The sequence below is a fragment of the Osmerus eperlanus genome, chromosome 4 (assembly GCF_963692335.1).
Source record: "Osmerus eperlanus chromosome 4, fOsmEpe2.1, whole genome shotgun sequence".
Lineage (NCBI taxonomy): Eukaryota > Metazoa > Chordata > Actinopteri > Osmeriformes > Osmeridae > Osmerus > Osmerus eperlanus.
The window spans coordinates 6,457,313-6,471,554 of NC_085021.1; the positions used below are offsets into that span (position 1 = coordinate 6,457,313).

Sequence of the window (14,242 nt, forward strand, 5' to 3'; positions counted from 1 at the left end):
AACTGGCACATTTTTAACTTTCACCAATGTTGTGGATTCAAACGTATAGCGTCACAAAGGTCCCAGACGAGAATGCCTCTGGAAGCAACATGCTAAAGCCTGGATAGCTCAGGCGTTGGAGCATGGCACTCTTTGTTTGTAGACTATACACCCAGCGAATTTGAAACTGTATCTGGACAAAATGTCAGCCTTCTGGACACAGGCCAAGCGTTTGAAACGATGACGGTCACAAAGGTCCCCGACGAGAATGCCTCTGGTTACGTAGCAGTAAGCCCGGCTAACTCAGTCGGTAGAGCATGAGACTCTTAATCTCAGGGTCGTGGGTTCGAGCCCCACGTTGGGGGTTTTTACATTATGGAGGCCTATCCGTCACTCTGAGAGGCTTCAAGTAGTTGAATCAACTATTGCAGATCCAGAGGTGCTGTGGCTTAGCTGGTTGAAAGCGCCTGTCTTGTAAACAGGAGATCCTGGGTTCAACTCCCAGCAGCACCTCCCTGTGTTTGTTTATAAAACTGTCCCATTTTTAACTTTCATCAATGTTGTGGATTCAAACGTATAACGTCACAAAGGTCCCAGACGAGAATGCCTCTGGAAGCAACATGCTAAGCCTGGATAGCTCAGGCTTTGGAGCATGGCACTCTTTGTTTGTAGACTATACACCCAGCGAATCTGAAACTGTATCTGGACAAAATGTCAGCCTTCTGGACACAGGCCAAGCGTTTGAAACGATGACGGTCACAAAGGTCCCCGACGAGAATGCCTCTGGTTGCGTAGCAGTAAGCCCGGCTAGCTCAGTCGGTAGAGCATGAGACTCTTAATCTCAGGGTCGTGGGTTCGAGCCCCACGTTGGGCGTGTTTACATTATGGAGGCCTATCCGTCACTCTGAGAGGCTTCAAGTAGTTGAATCAACTATTGCAGATCCAGAGGTGCTGTGGCTTAGCTGGTTGAAAGCGCCTGTCTTGTAAACAGGAGATCCTGGGTTCAACTCCCAGCAGCACCTCCCTGTGTTTGTTTATAAAACTGTCCCATTTTTAACTTTCATCAATGTTGTGGATTCAAACGTATAGCGTCACAAAGGTCCCAGACGAGAATGCCTCTGGAAGCAACATGCTAAGCCTGGATAGCTCAGGCTTTGGAGCATGCAACTCTTTATTTGTAGACTATACACCCAGCGAATTTGAAACTGTATCTGGACAAAATGGTCAGCCTTCTGGACACAGGCCAAGCGTTTGAAACGATGACGGTCACAAAGGTCCCCGACGAGAATGCCTCTGGTTGCGTAGCAGTAAGCCCGGCTAGCTCAGTCGGTAGAGCATGAGACTCTTAATCTCAGGGTCGTGGGTTCGAGCCCCACGTTGGGTGTGTTTGCATTATGGAGGCCTATCCGTCACTCTGAGAGGCTTCAAGTAGTTGAATCAACTATTGCAGATCCAGAGGTGCTGTGGCTTAGCTGGTTGAAAGCGCCTGTCTTGTAAACAGGAGATCCTGGGTTCAACTCCCAGCAGCACCTCACTGTGTTTGTTTCATACAACTGGCACATTTTTAACTTTCACCAATGTTGTGGATTCAAACGTATAGCGTCACAAAGGTCCCAGACGAGAATGCCTCTGGAAGCAACATGCTAAAGCCTGGATAGCTCAGGCGTTGGAGCATGGCACTCTTTGTTTGTAGACTATACACCCAGCGAATCTGAAACTGTATCTGGACAAAATGTCAGCCTTCTGGACACAGGCCAAGCGTTTGAAACGATGACGGTCACAAAGGTCCCCGACGAGAATGCCTCTGGTTGCGTAGCAGTAAGCCCGGCTAGCTCAGTCGGTAGAGCATGAGACTCTTAATCTCAGGGTCGTGGGTTCGAGCCCCACGTCGGGGGTGTTTACATTATGGAGGCCTATCCGTCACTCTGAGAGGCTTCAAGTAGTTGAATCAACTATTGCAGATCCAGAGGTGCTGTGGCTTAGCTGGTTGAAAGCGCCTGTCTTGTAAACAGGAGATCCTGGGTTCAACTCCCAGCAGCACCTCCCTGTGTTTGTTTATAAAACTGGCCCATTTTTAACTTTCATCAATGTTGTGGATTCAAACGTATAGCGTCACAAAGGTCCCAGACGAGAATGCCTCTGGAAGCAACATGCTAAAGCCTGGATAGCTCAGGCTTTGGAGCATGGCACTCTTTGTTTGTAGACTATACACCCAGCAAATTTGAAACATTCATTTGAAACTGTATCTGGACAAAATGTCAGCCTTCTGGACACAGGCCAAGCGTTTGAAACGATGACGGTCACAAAGGTCCCCGACGAGAATGCCTCTGGTTGCGTAGCAGTAAGCCCGGCTAGCTCAGTCGGTAGAGCATGAGACTCTTAATCTCAGGGTTGTGGGTTCGAGCCCCACGTTGGGCGTGTTTACATTATGGAGGCCTATCCGTCACTCTGAGAGGCTTCAAGTAGTTGAATCAACTATTGCAGATCCAGAGGTGCTGTGGCTTAGCTGGTTGAAAGCGCCTGTCTTGTAAACAGGAGATCCTGGGTTCAACTCCCAGCAGCACCTCCCTGTGTTTGTTTATAAAACTGTCCCATTTTTAACTTTCATCAATGTTGTGGATTCAAACGTATAGCGTCACAAAGGTCCCAGACGAGAATGCCTCTGGAAGCAACATGCTAAGCCTGGATAGCTCAGGCTTTGGAGCATGCAACTCTTTATTTGTAGACTATACACCCAGCGAATTTGAAACTGTATCTGGACAAAATGGTCAGCCTTCTGGACACAGGCCAAGCGTTTGAAACGATGACCGTCACAAAGGTCCCCGACGAGAATGCCTCTGGTTGCGTAGCAGTAAGCCCGGCTAGCTCAGTCGGTAGAGCATGAGACTCTTAATCTCAGGGTCGTGGGTTCGAGCCCCACGTTGGGTGTGTTTACATTATGGAGGCCTATCCGTCACTCTGAGAGGCTTCAAGTAGTTGAATCAACTATTGCAGATCCAGAGGTGCTGTGGCTTAGCTGGTTGAAAGCGCCTGTCTTGTAAACAGGAGATCCTGGGTTCAACTCCCAGCAGCACCTCACTGTGTTTGTTTCATACAACTGGCACATTTTTAACTTTCACCAATGTTGTGGATTCAAACGTATAGCGTCACAAAGGTCCCAGACGAGAATGCCTCTGAAAGCAACATGCTAAAGCCTGGATAGCTCAGGCGTTGGAGCATGGCACTCTTTGTTTGTAGACTATACACCCAGCGAATTTGAAACTGTATCTGGACAAAATGTCAGCCTTCTGGACACAGGCCAAGCGTTTGAAACGATGACGGTCACAAAGGTCCCCGACGAGAATGCCTCTGGTTACGTAGCAGTAAGCCCGGCTAGCTCAGTCGGTAGAGCATGAGACTCTTAATCTCAGGGTCGTGGGTTCGAGCCCCACGTTGGGGGTTTTTACATTATGGAGGCCTATCCGTCACTCTGAGAGGCTTCAAGTAGTTGAATCAACTATTGCAGATCCAGAGGTGCTGTGGCTTAGCTGGTTGAAAGCGCCTGTCTTGTAAACAGGAGATCCTGGGTTCAACTCCCAGCAGCACCTCCCTGTGTTTGTTTATAAAACTGGCCCATTTTTAACTTTCATCAATGTTGTGGATTCAAACGTATAGCGTCACAAAGGTCCCAGACGAGAATGCCTCTGGAAGCAACATGCTAAAGCCTGGATAGCTCAGGCGTTGGAGCATGGCACTCTTTGTTTGTAGACTATACACCCAGCAAATTTGAAACATTCATTTGAAACTGTATCTGTACAAAATGTCAGCCTTCTGGACACAGGCCAAGCGTTTGAAACGATGACGGTCACAAAGGTCCCCGACGAGAATGCCTCTGGTTGCGTAGCAGTAAGCCCGGCTAGCTCAGTCGGAAGAGCATGAGACTTAATCTCAGGGTCGTGGGTTCGAGCCCCACGTTGGGCGTGTTTACATTGTGGAGGCCTATCCGTCACTCTGAGAGGCTTCAAGTAGTTGAATCAACTATTGCAGATCCAGAGGTGCTGTGGCTTAGCTGGTTGAAAGCGCCTGTCTTGTAAACAGGAGATCCTGGGTTCATCTCCCAGCAGCACCTCCCTGTGTTTGTTTATAAAACTGTCCCATTTTTAACTTTCATCAATGTTGTGGATTCAAACGTATAGCGTCACAAAGGTCCCAGACGAGAATGCCTCTGGAAGCAACATGCTAAGCCTGGATAGCTCAGGCTTTGGAGCATGCAACTCTTTGTTTGTAGACTATACACCCAGCGAATTTGAAACTGTATCTGGACAAAATGGTCAGCCTTCTGGACACAGGCCAAGCGTTTGAAACGATGACGGTCACAAAGGTCCCAGACGAGAATGCCTCTGGTTGCATAGCAGTAAGCCCGGCTAGCTCAGTCGGTAGAGCATGAGACTCTTAATCTCAGGGTCGTGGGTTCGAGCCCCACGTTGGGCGTGTTTACATTATGGAGGCCTATCCGTCACTCTGAGAGGCTTCAAGTAGTTGAATCAACTATTGCAGATCCAGAGGTGCTGTGGCTTAGCTGGTTGAAAGCGCCTGTCTTGTAAACAGGAGATCCTGGGTTCAACTCCCAGCAGCACCTCACTGTGTTTGTTTCATACAACTGGCCCATTTTTTACTTTCACCAATGTTGTGGATTCAAACGTATAGCGTCACAAAGGTCCCAGACGAGAATGCCTCTGGAAGCAACATGCTAAAGCCTGGATAGCTCAGGCGTTGGAGCATGGCACTCTTTGTTTGTAGACTATACACCCAGCAAATTTGAAACATTCATTTGAAACTGTATCTGTACAAAATGTCAGCCTTCTGGACACAGGCCAAGCGTTTGAAACGATGACGGTCACAAAGGTCCCCGACGAGAATGCCTCTGGTTGCGTAGCAGTAAGCCCGGCTAGCTCAGTCGGAAGAGCATGAGACTTAATCTCAGGGTTGTGGGTTCGAGCCCCACGTTGGGCGTGTTTACATTGTGGAGGCCTATCCGTCACTCTGAGAGGCTTCAAGTAGTTGAATCAACTATTGCAGATCCAGAGGTGCTGTGGCTTAGCTGGTTGAAAGCGCCTGTCTTGTAAACAGGAGATCCTGGGTTCATCTCCCAGCAGCACCTCCCTGTGTTTGTTTATAAAACTGTCCCATTTTTAACTTTCATCAATGTTGTGGATTCAAACGTATAGCGTCACAAAGGTCCCAGACGAGAATGCCTCTGGAAGCAACATGCTAAGCCTGGATAGCTCAGGCTTTGGAGCATGCAACTCTTTGTTTGTAGACTATACACCCAGCGAATTTGAAACTGTATCTGGACAAAATGGTCAGCCTTCTGGACACAGGCCAAGCGTTTGAAACGATGACGGTCACAAAGGTCCCAGACGAGAATGCCTCTGGTTGCATAGCAGTAAGCCCGGCTAGCTCAGTCGGTAGAGCATGAGACTCTTAATCTCAGGGTCGTGGGTTCGAGCCCCACGTTGGGCGTGTTTACATTATGGAGGCCTATCCGTCACTCTGAGAGGCTTCAAGTAGTTGAATCAACTATTGCAGATCCAGAGGTGCTGTGACTTAGCTGGTTGAAAGCGCTTGTCTGGTAAACAGGAGATCCTGGGTTCAACTACCAGCAGCACCTCCCTGTGTTTATTTTATACAACTGGCACATTTTTTACTGTCACCAATGTTGTGGATTCAAACGTATAGCGTCACAAACGTCCCAGACGAGAATGCCTCTGGAAGCAACATGCTAAAGCTTGGATAGCTCAGGCTTTGGAGCAAGCAACTCTTTGTTTGTAGACTATACACCCAGCAAATTTGAAACTGTATCTGGACAAAATGTCAGCCTTCTGGACACAGGCCAATCGTTTGAAACGATGACGGTCACAAAGGTCCCCGACGAGAATGCCTCTGGTTGCGTAGCAGTAAGCCCGGCTAGCTCAGTCGGTAGAGCATGAGACTCTTAATCTCAGGGTCGTGGGTTCGAGCCCCACGTTGGGCGTGTTTACATTATGGAGGCCTATCCGTCACTCTGAGAGGCTTCAAGTAGTTGAATCAACTGTTGCAGATCCAGAGGTGCTGTGGCTTAGCTGGTTGAAAGCGCCTGTCTTGTAAACAGGAGATCCTGGGTTCAACTCCCAGCAGCACCTCCCTGTGTTTGTTTTATAAAACTGGCACATTTTTTACTTTCACCAATGTTGTGGATTCAAACGTATAGCGTCACAAAGGTCCCAGACGAGAATGCCTCTGGAAGCAACATGCTAAAGCCTGGATAGCTCAGGCGTTGGAGCATGGCACTCTTTGTTTGTAGACTATACACCCAGCAAATTTGAAACATTCATTTGAAACTGTATCTGGACAAAATGTCAGCCTTCTGGACACAGGCCAAGCGTTTGAAACGATGACGGTCACAAAGGTCCCCGACGAGAATGCCTCTGGTTGCATACCAGTAAGCCCGGCTAGCTCAGTCGGTAGAGCATGAGACTCTTAATCTCAGGGTCGTGGGTTCGAGCCCCATGTTGGGCGTGTTTACATTATGGAGGCCTATCCGTCACTCTGAGAGGCTTCAAGTAGTTGAATCAACTATTTCAATCCAGAGGTGCTGTGGCTTAGCTGGTTGAAAGCACCTGTCTTGTAAACAGGAAATCCTGGGTTCAACTCCCAGCAGCACCTCCCTGTGTTTGTTTTATAAAACTGGCACATTTTTTACTTTCACCAATGTTGTGGATTCAAACGTATACCGTCACAAAGGTCCCCGACGAGAATGCCTCTGGAAGCAACATGCTAAGCCTGGATAGCTCAGGCTTTGGAGCATGCAACTCTTTGTTTGTAGACTATACACCCAGCAAATTTGAAACATTCATTTGAAACTGTATCTGGACAAAATGTCAGCCTTCTGGACACAGGCCAAGCGTTTGAAACGATGACGGTCACAAAGGTCCCCGACGAGAATGCCTCTGGTTGCGTAGCAGTAAGCCCGGCTAGCTCAGTCGGAAGAGCATGAGACTTAATCTCAGGGTTGTGGGTTCGAGCCCCACGTTGGGCGTGTTTACATTGTGGAGGCCTATCCGTCACTCTGAGAGGCTTCAAGTAGTTGAATCAACTATTGCAGATCCAGAGGTGCTGTGGCTTAGCTGGTTGAAAGCGCCTGTCTTGTAAACAGGAGATCCTGGGTTCATCTCCCAGCAGCACCTCCCTGTGTTTGTTTATAAAACTGTCCCATTTTTAACTTTCATCAATGTTGTGGATTCAAACGTATAGCGTCACAAAGGTCCCAGACGAGAATGCCTCTGGAAGCAACATGCTAAGCCTGGATAGCTCAGGCTTTGGAGCATGCAACTCTTTGTTTGTAGACTATACACCCAGCGAATTTGAAACTGTATCTGGACAAAATGGTCAGCCTTCTGGACACAGGCCAAGCGTTTGAAACGATGACGGTCACAAAGGTCCCAGACGAGAATGCCTCTGGTTGCATAGCAGTAAGCCCGGCTAGCTCAGTCGGTAGAGCATGAGACTCTTAATCTCAGGGTTGTGGGTTCGAGCCCCACGTTGGGCGTGTTTACATTATGGAGGCCTATCCGTCACTCTGAGAGGCTTCAAGTAGTTGAATCAACTATTGCAGATCCAGAGGTGCTGTGACTTAGCTGGTTGAAAGCGCTTGTCTGGTAAACAGGAGATCCTGGGTTCAACTACCAGCAGCACCTCCCTGTGTTTATTTTATACAACTGGCACATTTTTTACTGTCACCAATGTTGTGGATTCAAACGTATAGCGTCACAAACGTCCCAGACGAGAATGCCTCTGGAAGCAACATGCTAAAGCTTGGATAGCTCAGGCTTTGGAGCAAGCAACTCTTTGTTTGTAGACTATACACCCAGCAAATTTGAAACTGTATCTGGACAAAATGTCAGCCTTCTGGACACAGGCCAATCGTTTGAAACGATGACGGTCACAAAGGTCCCCGACGAGAATGCCTCTGGTTGCGTAGCAGTAAGCCCGGCTAGCTCAGTCGGTAGAGCATGAGACTCTTAATCTCAGGGTCGTGGGTTCGAGCCCCACGTTGGGCGTGTTTACATTATGGAGGCCTATCCGTCACTCTGAGAGGCTTCAAGTAGTTGAATCAACTGTTGCAGATCCAGAGGTGCTGTGGCTTAGCTGGTTGAAAGCGCCTGTCTTGTAAACAGGAGATCCTGGGTTCAACTCCCAGCAGCACCTCCCTGTGTTTGTTTTATAAAACTGGCACATTTTTTACTTTCACCAATGTTGTGGATTCAAACGTATAGCGTCACAAAGGTCCCAGACGAGAATGCCTCTGGAAGCAACATGCTAAAGCCTGGATAGCTCAGGCGTTGGAGCATGGCACTCTTTGTTTGTAGACTATACACCCAGCAAATTTGAAACATTCATTTGAAACTGTATCTGGACAAAATGTCAGCCTTCTGGACACAGGCCAAGCGTTTGAAACGATGACGGTCACAAAGGTCCCCGACGAGAATGCCTCTGGTTGCATACCAGTAAGCCCGGCTAGCTCAGTCGGTAGAGCATGAGACTCTTAATCTCAGGGTCGTGGGTTCGAGCCCCATGTTGGGCGTGTTTACATTATGGAGGCCTATCCGTCACTCTGAGAGGCTTCAAGTAGTTGAATCAACTATTTCAATCCAGAGGTGCTGTGGCTTAGCTGGTTGAAAGCACCTGTCTTGTAAACAGGAAATCCTGGGTTCAACTCCCAGCAGCACCTCCCTGTGTTTGTTTTATAAAACTGGCACATTTTTTACTTTCACCAATGTTGTGGATTCAAACGTATACCGTCACAAAGGTCCCCGACGAGAATGCCTCTGGAAGCAACATGCTAAGCCTGGATAGCTCAGGCTTTGGAGCATGCAACTCTTTGTTTGTAGACTATACACCCAGCAAATTTGAAACATTCATTTGAAACTGTATCTGGACAAAATGTCAGCCTTCTGGACACAGGCCAAGCGTTTGAAACGATGACGGTCACAAAGGTCCCCGACGAGAATGCCTCTGGAAGCAACACGCTAAAGCTTGGATAGCTCAGGCTTTGGAGCATGCAACTCTTTGTTTGTAGACTATACACCCAGCAAATTTGAAACATTCATTTGAAACTGTATCTGGACAAAATGTCAGCCTTCTGGACACAGGCCAAGCGTTTGAAACGATGACGGTCACAAAGGTCCCCGACGAGAATTCCTCTGGTTGCGTAGCAGTAAGCCCAACTAGCTCAGTCGGTAGAGCATGAGACTCTTAATCTCAGGGTCGTGGGTTCGAGCCCCAAGTTGGGCGTGTTTACATTAAGGAGGCCTATCCGTCACTCTGAGAGGCTTCAAGTAGTTGAATCAACTATTGCAGATCCAGAGGTGCTGTGGCTTAGCTGGTTGAAAGCGCCTGTCGTGTAAACAGGAGATCCTGGGTTCAACTCCCAGCAGCACCTCACTGTGTTTGTTTCATACAACTGGACCATTTTTAACTTTCACCAATGTTGTGGATTCAAACGTATAGCGTCACAAAGGTCCCAGACGAGAATGCCTCTGGAAGCAAAATGCTAAAGCCTGGATAGCTCAGGCGTTGGAGCATGGCACTCTTTGTTTGTGGACTATACACCCAGCAAATTTGAAACATTCATTTGAAACTGTATCTGGACAAAATGTCAGCCTTCTGGACACAGGCCAAGCGTTTGAAACGATGACGGTCACAAAGGTCCCCGACGAGAATGCCTCTGGTTGCGTAGCAGTAAGCCCGGCTAGCTCAGTCGGTAGAGCATGAGACTCTTAATCTTAGGGTCGTGGGTTCGAGCCCCACGCTGGGCGTGTTTACATTATGGAGGCCTATCCATCACTCTGAGAGGCTTCAAGTAGTTGAATCAACTATTGCAGCTCCAGAGGTGCTGTGGCTTAGCTGGTTGAAAGCGCCTGTCTTGTAAACAAGAGATCCTGGGTTCAACTCCCAGCAGCACCTCACTGTGTTTGTTTCATACAACTGGCCCATTTTTTACTTTCACCAATGTTGTGGATTCAAACGTATAGCGTCACAAGGGTCCCAGACGAGAATGCCTCTGGAAGCAACATGCTAAGCCTGGATAGCTCAGGCGTTGGAGCATGGCACTCTTTGTTTGTAGACTATACACCCAGCAAATTTGAAACATTCATTTGAAACTGTATCTGGACAAAATGTCAGCCTTCTGGACACAGGCCAAGCGTTTGAAACGATGACGGTCACAAAGGTCCCCGACGAGAATGCCTCTGGTTGCATAACAGTAAGCCCGGCTAGCTCAGCCGGTAGAGCATGAGACTCTTAATCTCAGGGTCGTGGGTTCGAGCCCCATGTTGGGCGTGTTTACATTATGGAGGCCTATCCGTCACTCTGAGAGGCTTCAAGTAGTTGAATCAACTATTTCAATCCAGAGGTGCTGTGGCTTAGCTGGTTGAAAGCGCCTGTCTTGTAAACAGGAAATCTTGGGTTCAACTCCCAGCAGCACCTCCCTGTGTTTGTTTTATAAAACTGGCACATTTTTTACTTTCACCAATGTTGTGGATTCAAACGTATAGCGTCACAAGGGTCCCAGACGAGAATGCCTCTGGAAGCAACATGCTAAGCCTGGATAGCTCAGGCGTTGGAGCATGGCACTCTTTGTTTGTAGACTATACACCCAGCAAATTTGAAACATTCATTTGAAACTGTATCTGGACAAAATGTCAGCCTTCTGGACACAGGCCAAGCGTTTGAAACGATGACGGTCACAAAGGTCCCCGACGAGAATGCCTCTGGTTGCATAACAGTAAGCCCGGCTAGCTCAGCCGGTAGAGCATGAGACTCTTAATCTCAGGGTCGTGGGTTCGAGCCCCATGTTGGGCGTGTTTACATCATGGAGGCATATCCGTCACTCTGAGAGGCTTCAAGTAGTTGAATCAACTATTGCATATCCAGAGGTGCTGTGACTTAGCTGGTTGAAAGCGCTTGTCTGGTAAACAGGAGATCCTGGGTTCAACTACCAGCAGCACCTCCCTGTGTTTATTTTATACAACTGGCACATTTTTTACTGTCACCAATGTTGTGGATTCAAACGTATAGCGTCACAAACGTCCCAGACGAGAATGCCTCTGGAAGCAACATGCTAAAGCTTGGATAGCTCAGGCTTTGGAGCAAGCAACTCTTTGTTTGTAGACTATACACCCAGCAAATTTGAAACTGTATCTGGACAAAATGTCAGCCTTCTGGACACAGGCCAATCGTTTGAAACGATGACGGTCACAAAGGTCCCCGACGAGAATGCCTCTGGTTGCGTAGCAGTAAGCCCGGCTAGCTCAGTCGGTAGAGCATGAGACTCTTAATCTCAGGGTCGTGGGTTCGAGCCCCACGTTGGGCGTGTTTACATTATGGAGGCCTATCCGTCACTCTGAGAGGCTTCAAGTAGTTGAATCAACTGTTGCAGATCCAGAGGTGCTGTGGCTTAGCTGGTTGAAAGCGCCTGTCTTGTAAACAGGAGATCCTGGGTTCAACTCCCAGCAGCACCTCCCTGTGTTTGTTTTATAAAACTGGCACATTTTTTACTTTCACCAATGTTGTGGATTCAAACGTATACCGTCACAAAGGTCCCCGACGAGAATGCCTCTGGAAGCAACATGCTAAGCCTGGATAGCTCAGGCTTTGGAGCATGCAACTCTTTGTTTGTAGACTATACACCCAGCAAATTTGAAACATTCATTTGAAACTGTATCTGGACAAAATGTCAGCCTTCTGGACACAGGCCAAGCGTTTGAAACGATGACGGTCACAAAGGTCCCCGACGAGAATGCCTCTGGAAGCAACACGCTAAAGCTTGGATAGCTCAGGCTTTGGAGCATGCAACTCTTTGTTTGTAGACTATACACCCAGCAAATTTGAAACATTCATTTGAAACTGTATCTGGACAAAATGTCAGCCTTCTGGACACAGGCCAAGCGTTTGAAACGATGACGGTCACAAAGGTCCCCGACGAGAATTCCTCTGGTTGCGTAGCAGTAAGCCCAACTAGCTCAGTCGGTAGAGCATGAGACTCTTAATCTCAGGGTCGTGGGTTCGAGCCCCAAGTTGGGCGTGTTTACATTAATGAGGCCTATCCGTCACTCTGAGAGGCTTCAAGTAGTTGAATCAACTATTGCAGATCCAGAGGTGCTGTGGCTTAGCTGGTTGAAAGCGCCTGTCGTGTAAACAGGAGATCCTGGGTTCAACTCCCAGCAGCACCTCACTGTGTTTGTTTCATACAACTGGACCATTTTTAACTTTCACCAATGTTGTGGATTCAAACGTATAGCGTCACAAAGGTCCCAGACGAGAATGCCTCTGGAAGCAACATGCTAAAGCCTGGATAGCTCAGGCGTTGGAGCATGGCACTCTTTGTTTGTGGACTATACACCCAGCAAATTTGAAACATTCATTTGAAACTGTATCTGGACAAAATGTCAGCCTTCTGGACACAGGCCAAGCGTTTGAAACGATGACGGTCACAAAGGTCCCCGACGAGAATGCCTCTGGTTGCGTAGCAGTAAGCCCGGCTAGCTCAGTCGGTAGAGCATGAGACTCTTAATCTTAGGGTCGTGGGTTCGAGCCCCACGCTGGGCGTGTTTACATTATGGAGGCCTATCCATCACTCTGAGAGGCTTCAAGTAGTTGAATCAACTATTGCAGCTCCAGAGGTGCTGTGGCTTAGCTGGTTGAAAGCGCCTGTCTTGTAAACAAGAGATCCTGGGTTCAACACCCAGCAGCACCTCACTGTGTTTGTTTCATACAACTGGCCCATTTTTTACTTTCACCAATGTTGTGGATTCAAACGTATAGCGTCACAAGGGTCCCAGACGAGAATGCCTCTGGAAGCAACATGCTAAGCCTGGATAGCTCAGGCGTTGGAGCATGGCACTCTTTGTTTGTAGACTATACACCCAGCAAATTTGAAACATTCATTTGAAACTGTATCTGGACAAAATGTCAGCCTTCTGGACACAGGCCAAGCTTTTGAAACGATGACGGTCACAAAGGTCCCCGACGAGAATGCCTCTGGTTGCATAACAGTAAGCCCGGCTAGCTCAGCCGGTAGAGCATGAGACTCTTAATCTCAGGGTCGTGGGTTCGAGCCCCATGTTGGGCGTGTTTACATTATGGAGGCCTATCCGTCACTCTGAGAGGCTTCAAGTAGTTGAATCAACTATTTCAATCCAGAGGTGCTGTGGCTTAGCTGGTTGAAAGCGCCTGTCTTGTAAACAAGAGATCCTGGGTTCAACTCCCAGCAGCACCTCACTGTGTTTGTTTCATACAACTGGCCCATTTTTTACTTTCACCAATGTTGTGGATTCAAACGTATAGCGTCACAAGGGTCCCAGACGAGAATGCCTCTGGAAGCAACATGCTAAGCCTGGATAGCTCAGGCGTTGGAGCATGGCACTCTTTGTTTGTAGACTATACACCCAGCAAATTTGAAACATTCATTTGAAACTGTATCTGGACAAAATGTCAGCCTTCTGGACACAGGCCAAGCGTTTGAAACGATGACGGTCACAAAGGTCCCCGACGAGAATGCCTCTGGTTGCATAACAGTAAGCCCGGCTAGCTCAGCCGGTAGAGCATGAGACTCTTAATCTCAGGGTCGTGGGTTCGAGCCCCATGTTGGGCGTGTTTACATTATGGAGGCCTATCCGTCACTCTGAGAGGCTTCAAGTAGTTGAATCAACTATTTCAATCCAGAGGTGCTGTGGCTTAGCTGGTTGAAAGCGCCTGTCTTGTAAACAAGAGATCCTGGGTTCAACTCCCAGCAGCACCTCCCTGTGTTTGTTTTATAAAACTGGCACATTTTTTACTTTCACCAATGTTGTGGATTCAAACGTATAGCGTCACAAGGGTCCCAGACGAGAATGCCTCTGGAAGCAACATGCTAAGCCTGGATAGCTCAGGCGTTGGAGCATGGCACTCTTTGTTTGTAGACTATACACCCAGCAAATTTGAAACATTCATTTGAAACTGTATCTGGACAAAATGTCAGCCTTCTGGACACAGGCCAAGCGTTTGAAACGATGACGGTCACAAAGGTCCCCGACGAGAATGCCTCTGGTTGCATAACAGTAAGCCCGGCTAGCTCAGCCGGTAGAGCATGAGACTCTTAATCTCAGGGTCGTGGGTTCGAGCCCCATGTTGGGCGTGTTTACATTATGGAGGCCTATCCGTCACTCTGAGAGGCTTCAAGTAGTTGAATCAACTATTTCAATCC

General features: G+C 48.1%; 47 non-coding genes across 47 annotated transcripts; all 47 read left to right on the forward strand.

Moving 5' to 3' along the window:
* The first annotated feature begins 271 nt into the window (after positions 1 to 271).
* Positions 272 to 344, forward strand: trnak-cuu (transfer RNA lysine (anticodon CUU)). The gene has a single exon. It is a non-coding gene; the product is annotated as a tRNA-Lys (tRNA).
* Positions 345 to 417: 73 nt separating this feature from the next.
* Positions 418 to 492, forward strand: trnat-ugu (transfer RNA threonine (anticodon UGU)). The gene has a single exon. It is a non-coding gene; the product is annotated as a tRNA-Thr (tRNA).
* A 288-nt stretch (positions 493 to 780) lies between these two features.
* trnak-cuu (transfer RNA lysine (anticodon CUU)) lies at positions 781 to 853 on the forward strand. Its single transcript has one exon. It is a non-coding gene; the product is annotated as a tRNA-Lys (tRNA).
* A 73-nt stretch (positions 854 to 926) lies between these two features.
* trnat-ugu (transfer RNA threonine (anticodon UGU)) lies at positions 927 to 1,001 on the forward strand. The gene has a single exon. It is a non-coding gene; the product is annotated as a tRNA-Thr (tRNA).
* Positions 1,002 to 1,290: 289 nt separating this feature from the next.
* trnak-cuu (transfer RNA lysine (anticodon CUU)) lies at positions 1,291 to 1,363 on the forward strand. Its single transcript has one exon. It is a non-coding gene; the product is annotated as a tRNA-Lys (tRNA).
* A 73-nt stretch (positions 1,364 to 1,436) lies between these two features.
* trnat-ugu (transfer RNA threonine (anticodon UGU)) lies at positions 1,437 to 1,511 on the forward strand. The gene has a single exon. It is a non-coding gene; the product is annotated as a tRNA-Thr (tRNA).
* Positions 1,512 to 1,801: 290 nt separating this feature from the next.
* On the forward strand, positions 1,802 to 1,874 carry trnak-cuu (transfer RNA lysine (anticodon CUU)). The gene has a single exon. It is a non-coding gene; the product is annotated as a tRNA-Lys (tRNA).
* A 73-nt stretch (positions 1,875 to 1,947) lies between these two features.
* On the forward strand, positions 1,948 to 2,022 carry trnat-ugu (transfer RNA threonine (anticodon UGU)). The gene has a single exon. It is a non-coding gene; the product is annotated as a tRNA-Thr (tRNA).
* Positions 2,023 to 2,324: 302 nt separating this feature from the next.
* trnak-cuu (transfer RNA lysine (anticodon CUU)) lies at positions 2,325 to 2,397 on the forward strand. Its single transcript has one exon. It is a non-coding gene; the product is annotated as a tRNA-Lys (tRNA).
* Positions 2,398 to 2,470: 73 nt separating this feature from the next.
* On the forward strand, positions 2,471 to 2,545 carry trnat-ugu (transfer RNA threonine (anticodon UGU)). The gene has a single exon. It is a non-coding gene; the product is annotated as a tRNA-Thr (tRNA).
* Positions 2,546 to 2,834: 289 nt separating this feature from the next.
* On the forward strand, positions 2,835 to 2,907 carry trnak-cuu (transfer RNA lysine (anticodon CUU)). Its single transcript has one exon. It is a non-coding gene; the product is annotated as a tRNA-Lys (tRNA).
* Positions 2,908 to 2,980: 73 nt separating this feature from the next.
* On the forward strand, positions 2,981 to 3,055 carry trnat-ugu (transfer RNA threonine (anticodon UGU)). The gene has a single exon. It is a non-coding gene; the product is annotated as a tRNA-Thr (tRNA).
* A 290-nt stretch (positions 3,056 to 3,345) lies between these two features.
* Positions 3,346 to 3,418, forward strand: trnak-cuu (transfer RNA lysine (anticodon CUU)). The gene has a single exon. It is a non-coding gene; the product is annotated as a tRNA-Lys (tRNA).
* A 73-nt stretch (positions 3,419 to 3,491) lies between these two features.
* On the forward strand, positions 3,492 to 3,566 carry trnat-ugu (transfer RNA threonine (anticodon UGU)). The gene has a single exon. It is a non-coding gene; the product is annotated as a tRNA-Thr (tRNA).
* A 446-nt stretch (positions 3,567 to 4,012) lies between these two features.
* trnat-ugu (transfer RNA threonine (anticodon UGU)) lies at positions 4,013 to 4,087 on the forward strand. The gene has a single exon. It is a non-coding gene; the product is annotated as a tRNA-Thr (tRNA).
* Positions 4,088 to 4,376: 289 nt separating this feature from the next.
* Positions 4,377 to 4,449, forward strand: trnak-cuu (transfer RNA lysine (anticodon CUU)). The gene has a single exon. It is a non-coding gene; the product is annotated as a tRNA-Lys (tRNA).
* Positions 4,450 to 4,522: 73 nt separating this feature from the next.
* trnat-ugu (transfer RNA threonine (anticodon UGU)) lies at positions 4,523 to 4,597 on the forward strand. The gene has a single exon. It is a non-coding gene; the product is annotated as a tRNA-Thr (tRNA).
* Positions 4,598 to 5,044: 447 nt separating this feature from the next.
* Positions 5,045 to 5,119, forward strand: trnat-ugu (transfer RNA threonine (anticodon UGU)). Its single transcript has one exon. It is a non-coding gene; the product is annotated as a tRNA-Thr (tRNA).
* Positions 5,120 to 5,408: 289 nt separating this feature from the next.
* Positions 5,409 to 5,481, forward strand: trnak-cuu (transfer RNA lysine (anticodon CUU)). The gene has a single exon. It is a non-coding gene; the product is annotated as a tRNA-Lys (tRNA).
* A 438-nt stretch (positions 5,482 to 5,919) lies between these two features.
* On the forward strand, positions 5,920 to 5,992 carry trnak-cuu (transfer RNA lysine (anticodon CUU)). The gene has a single exon. It is a non-coding gene; the product is annotated as a tRNA-Lys (tRNA).
* A 73-nt stretch (positions 5,993 to 6,065) lies between these two features.
* On the forward strand, positions 6,066 to 6,140 carry trnat-ugu (transfer RNA threonine (anticodon UGU)). The gene has a single exon. It is a non-coding gene; the product is annotated as a tRNA-Thr (tRNA).
* A 303-nt stretch (positions 6,141 to 6,443) lies between these two features.
* trnak-cuu (transfer RNA lysine (anticodon CUU)) lies at positions 6,444 to 6,516 on the forward strand. Its single transcript has one exon. It is a non-coding gene; the product is annotated as a tRNA-Lys (tRNA).
* A 72-nt stretch (positions 6,517 to 6,588) lies between these two features.
* Positions 6,589 to 6,663, forward strand: trnat-ugu (transfer RNA threonine (anticodon UGU)). The gene has a single exon. It is a non-coding gene; the product is annotated as a tRNA-Thr (tRNA).
* A 446-nt stretch (positions 6,664 to 7,109) lies between these two features.
* trnat-ugu (transfer RNA threonine (anticodon UGU)) lies at positions 7,110 to 7,184 on the forward strand. The gene has a single exon. It is a non-coding gene; the product is annotated as a tRNA-Thr (tRNA).
* A 289-nt stretch (positions 7,185 to 7,473) lies between these two features.
* trnak-cuu (transfer RNA lysine (anticodon CUU)) lies at positions 7,474 to 7,546 on the forward strand. The gene has a single exon. It is a non-coding gene; the product is annotated as a tRNA-Lys (tRNA).
* Positions 7,547 to 7,984: 438 nt separating this feature from the next.
* On the forward strand, positions 7,985 to 8,057 carry trnak-cuu (transfer RNA lysine (anticodon CUU)). Its single transcript has one exon. It is a non-coding gene; the product is annotated as a tRNA-Lys (tRNA).
* Positions 8,058 to 8,130: 73 nt separating this feature from the next.
* On the forward strand, positions 8,131 to 8,205 carry trnat-ugu (transfer RNA threonine (anticodon UGU)). Its single transcript has one exon. It is a non-coding gene; the product is annotated as a tRNA-Thr (tRNA).
* A 303-nt stretch (positions 8,206 to 8,508) lies between these two features.
* On the forward strand, positions 8,509 to 8,581 carry trnak-cuu (transfer RNA lysine (anticodon CUU)). Its single transcript has one exon. It is a non-coding gene; the product is annotated as a tRNA-Lys (tRNA).
* Positions 8,582 to 8,653: 72 nt separating this feature from the next.
* Positions 8,654 to 8,728, forward strand: trnat-ugu (transfer RNA threonine (anticodon UGU)). The gene has a single exon. It is a non-coding gene; the product is annotated as a tRNA-Thr (tRNA).
* Positions 8,729 to 9,218: 490 nt separating this feature from the next.
* trnak-cuu (transfer RNA lysine (anticodon CUU)) lies at positions 9,219 to 9,291 on the forward strand. The gene has a single exon. It is a non-coding gene; the product is annotated as a tRNA-Lys (tRNA).
* Positions 9,292 to 9,364: 73 nt separating this feature from the next.
* Positions 9,365 to 9,439, forward strand: trnat-ugu (transfer RNA threonine (anticodon UGU)). The gene has a single exon. It is a non-coding gene; the product is annotated as a tRNA-Thr (tRNA).
* A 303-nt stretch (positions 9,440 to 9,742) lies between these two features.
* Positions 9,743 to 9,815, forward strand: trnak-cuu (transfer RNA lysine (anticodon CUU)). Its single transcript has one exon. It is a non-coding gene; the product is annotated as a tRNA-Lys (tRNA).
* A 73-nt stretch (positions 9,816 to 9,888) lies between these two features.
* trnat-ugu (transfer RNA threonine (anticodon UGU)) lies at positions 9,889 to 9,963 on the forward strand. Its single transcript has one exon. It is a non-coding gene; the product is annotated as a tRNA-Thr (tRNA).
* A 302-nt stretch (positions 9,964 to 10,265) lies between these two features.
* Positions 10,266 to 10,338, forward strand: trnak-cuu (transfer RNA lysine (anticodon CUU)). Its single transcript has one exon. It is a non-coding gene; the product is annotated as a tRNA-Lys (tRNA).
* A 72-nt stretch (positions 10,339 to 10,410) lies between these two features.
* On the forward strand, positions 10,411 to 10,485 carry trnat-ugu (transfer RNA threonine (anticodon UGU)). The gene has a single exon. It is a non-coding gene; the product is annotated as a tRNA-Thr (tRNA).
* Positions 10,486 to 10,787: 302 nt separating this feature from the next.
* Positions 10,788 to 10,860, forward strand: trnak-cuu (transfer RNA lysine (anticodon CUU)). Its single transcript has one exon. It is a non-coding gene; the product is annotated as a tRNA-Lys (tRNA).
* A 438-nt stretch (positions 10,861 to 11,298) lies between these two features.
* On the forward strand, positions 11,299 to 11,371 carry trnak-cuu (transfer RNA lysine (anticodon CUU)). The gene has a single exon. It is a non-coding gene; the product is annotated as a tRNA-Lys (tRNA).
* Positions 11,372 to 11,444: 73 nt separating this feature from the next.
* trnat-ugu (transfer RNA threonine (anticodon UGU)) lies at positions 11,445 to 11,519 on the forward strand. The gene has a single exon. It is a non-coding gene; the product is annotated as a tRNA-Thr (tRNA).
* A 490-nt stretch (positions 11,520 to 12,009) lies between these two features.
* On the forward strand, positions 12,010 to 12,082 carry trnak-cuu (transfer RNA lysine (anticodon CUU)). Its single transcript has one exon. It is a non-coding gene; the product is annotated as a tRNA-Lys (tRNA).
* A 73-nt stretch (positions 12,083 to 12,155) lies between these two features.
* On the forward strand, positions 12,156 to 12,230 carry trnat-ugu (transfer RNA threonine (anticodon UGU)). The gene has a single exon. It is a non-coding gene; the product is annotated as a tRNA-Thr (tRNA).
* A 303-nt stretch (positions 12,231 to 12,533) lies between these two features.
* Positions 12,534 to 12,606, forward strand: trnak-cuu (transfer RNA lysine (anticodon CUU)). Its single transcript has one exon. It is a non-coding gene; the product is annotated as a tRNA-Lys (tRNA).
* A 73-nt stretch (positions 12,607 to 12,679) lies between these two features.
* Positions 12,680 to 12,754, forward strand: trnat-ugu (transfer RNA threonine (anticodon UGU)). The gene has a single exon. It is a non-coding gene; the product is annotated as a tRNA-Thr (tRNA).
* Positions 12,755 to 13,056: 302 nt separating this feature from the next.
* On the forward strand, positions 13,057 to 13,129 carry trnak-cuu (transfer RNA lysine (anticodon CUU)). Its single transcript has one exon. It is a non-coding gene; the product is annotated as a tRNA-Lys (tRNA).
* A 72-nt stretch (positions 13,130 to 13,201) lies between these two features.
* On the forward strand, positions 13,202 to 13,276 carry trnat-ugu (transfer RNA threonine (anticodon UGU)). The gene has a single exon. It is a non-coding gene; the product is annotated as a tRNA-Thr (tRNA).
* A 302-nt stretch (positions 13,277 to 13,578) lies between these two features.
* trnak-cuu (transfer RNA lysine (anticodon CUU)) lies at positions 13,579 to 13,651 on the forward strand. Its single transcript has one exon. It is a non-coding gene; the product is annotated as a tRNA-Lys (tRNA).
* Positions 13,652 to 13,723: 72 nt separating this feature from the next.
* On the forward strand, positions 13,724 to 13,798 carry trnat-ugu (transfer RNA threonine (anticodon UGU)). Its single transcript has one exon. It is a non-coding gene; the product is annotated as a tRNA-Thr (tRNA).
* Positions 13,799 to 14,100: 302 nt separating this feature from the next.
* trnak-cuu (transfer RNA lysine (anticodon CUU)) lies at positions 14,101 to 14,173 on the forward strand. Its single transcript has one exon. It is a non-coding gene; the product is annotated as a tRNA-Lys (tRNA).
* Positions 14,174 to 14,242: the final 69 nt, after the last annotated feature.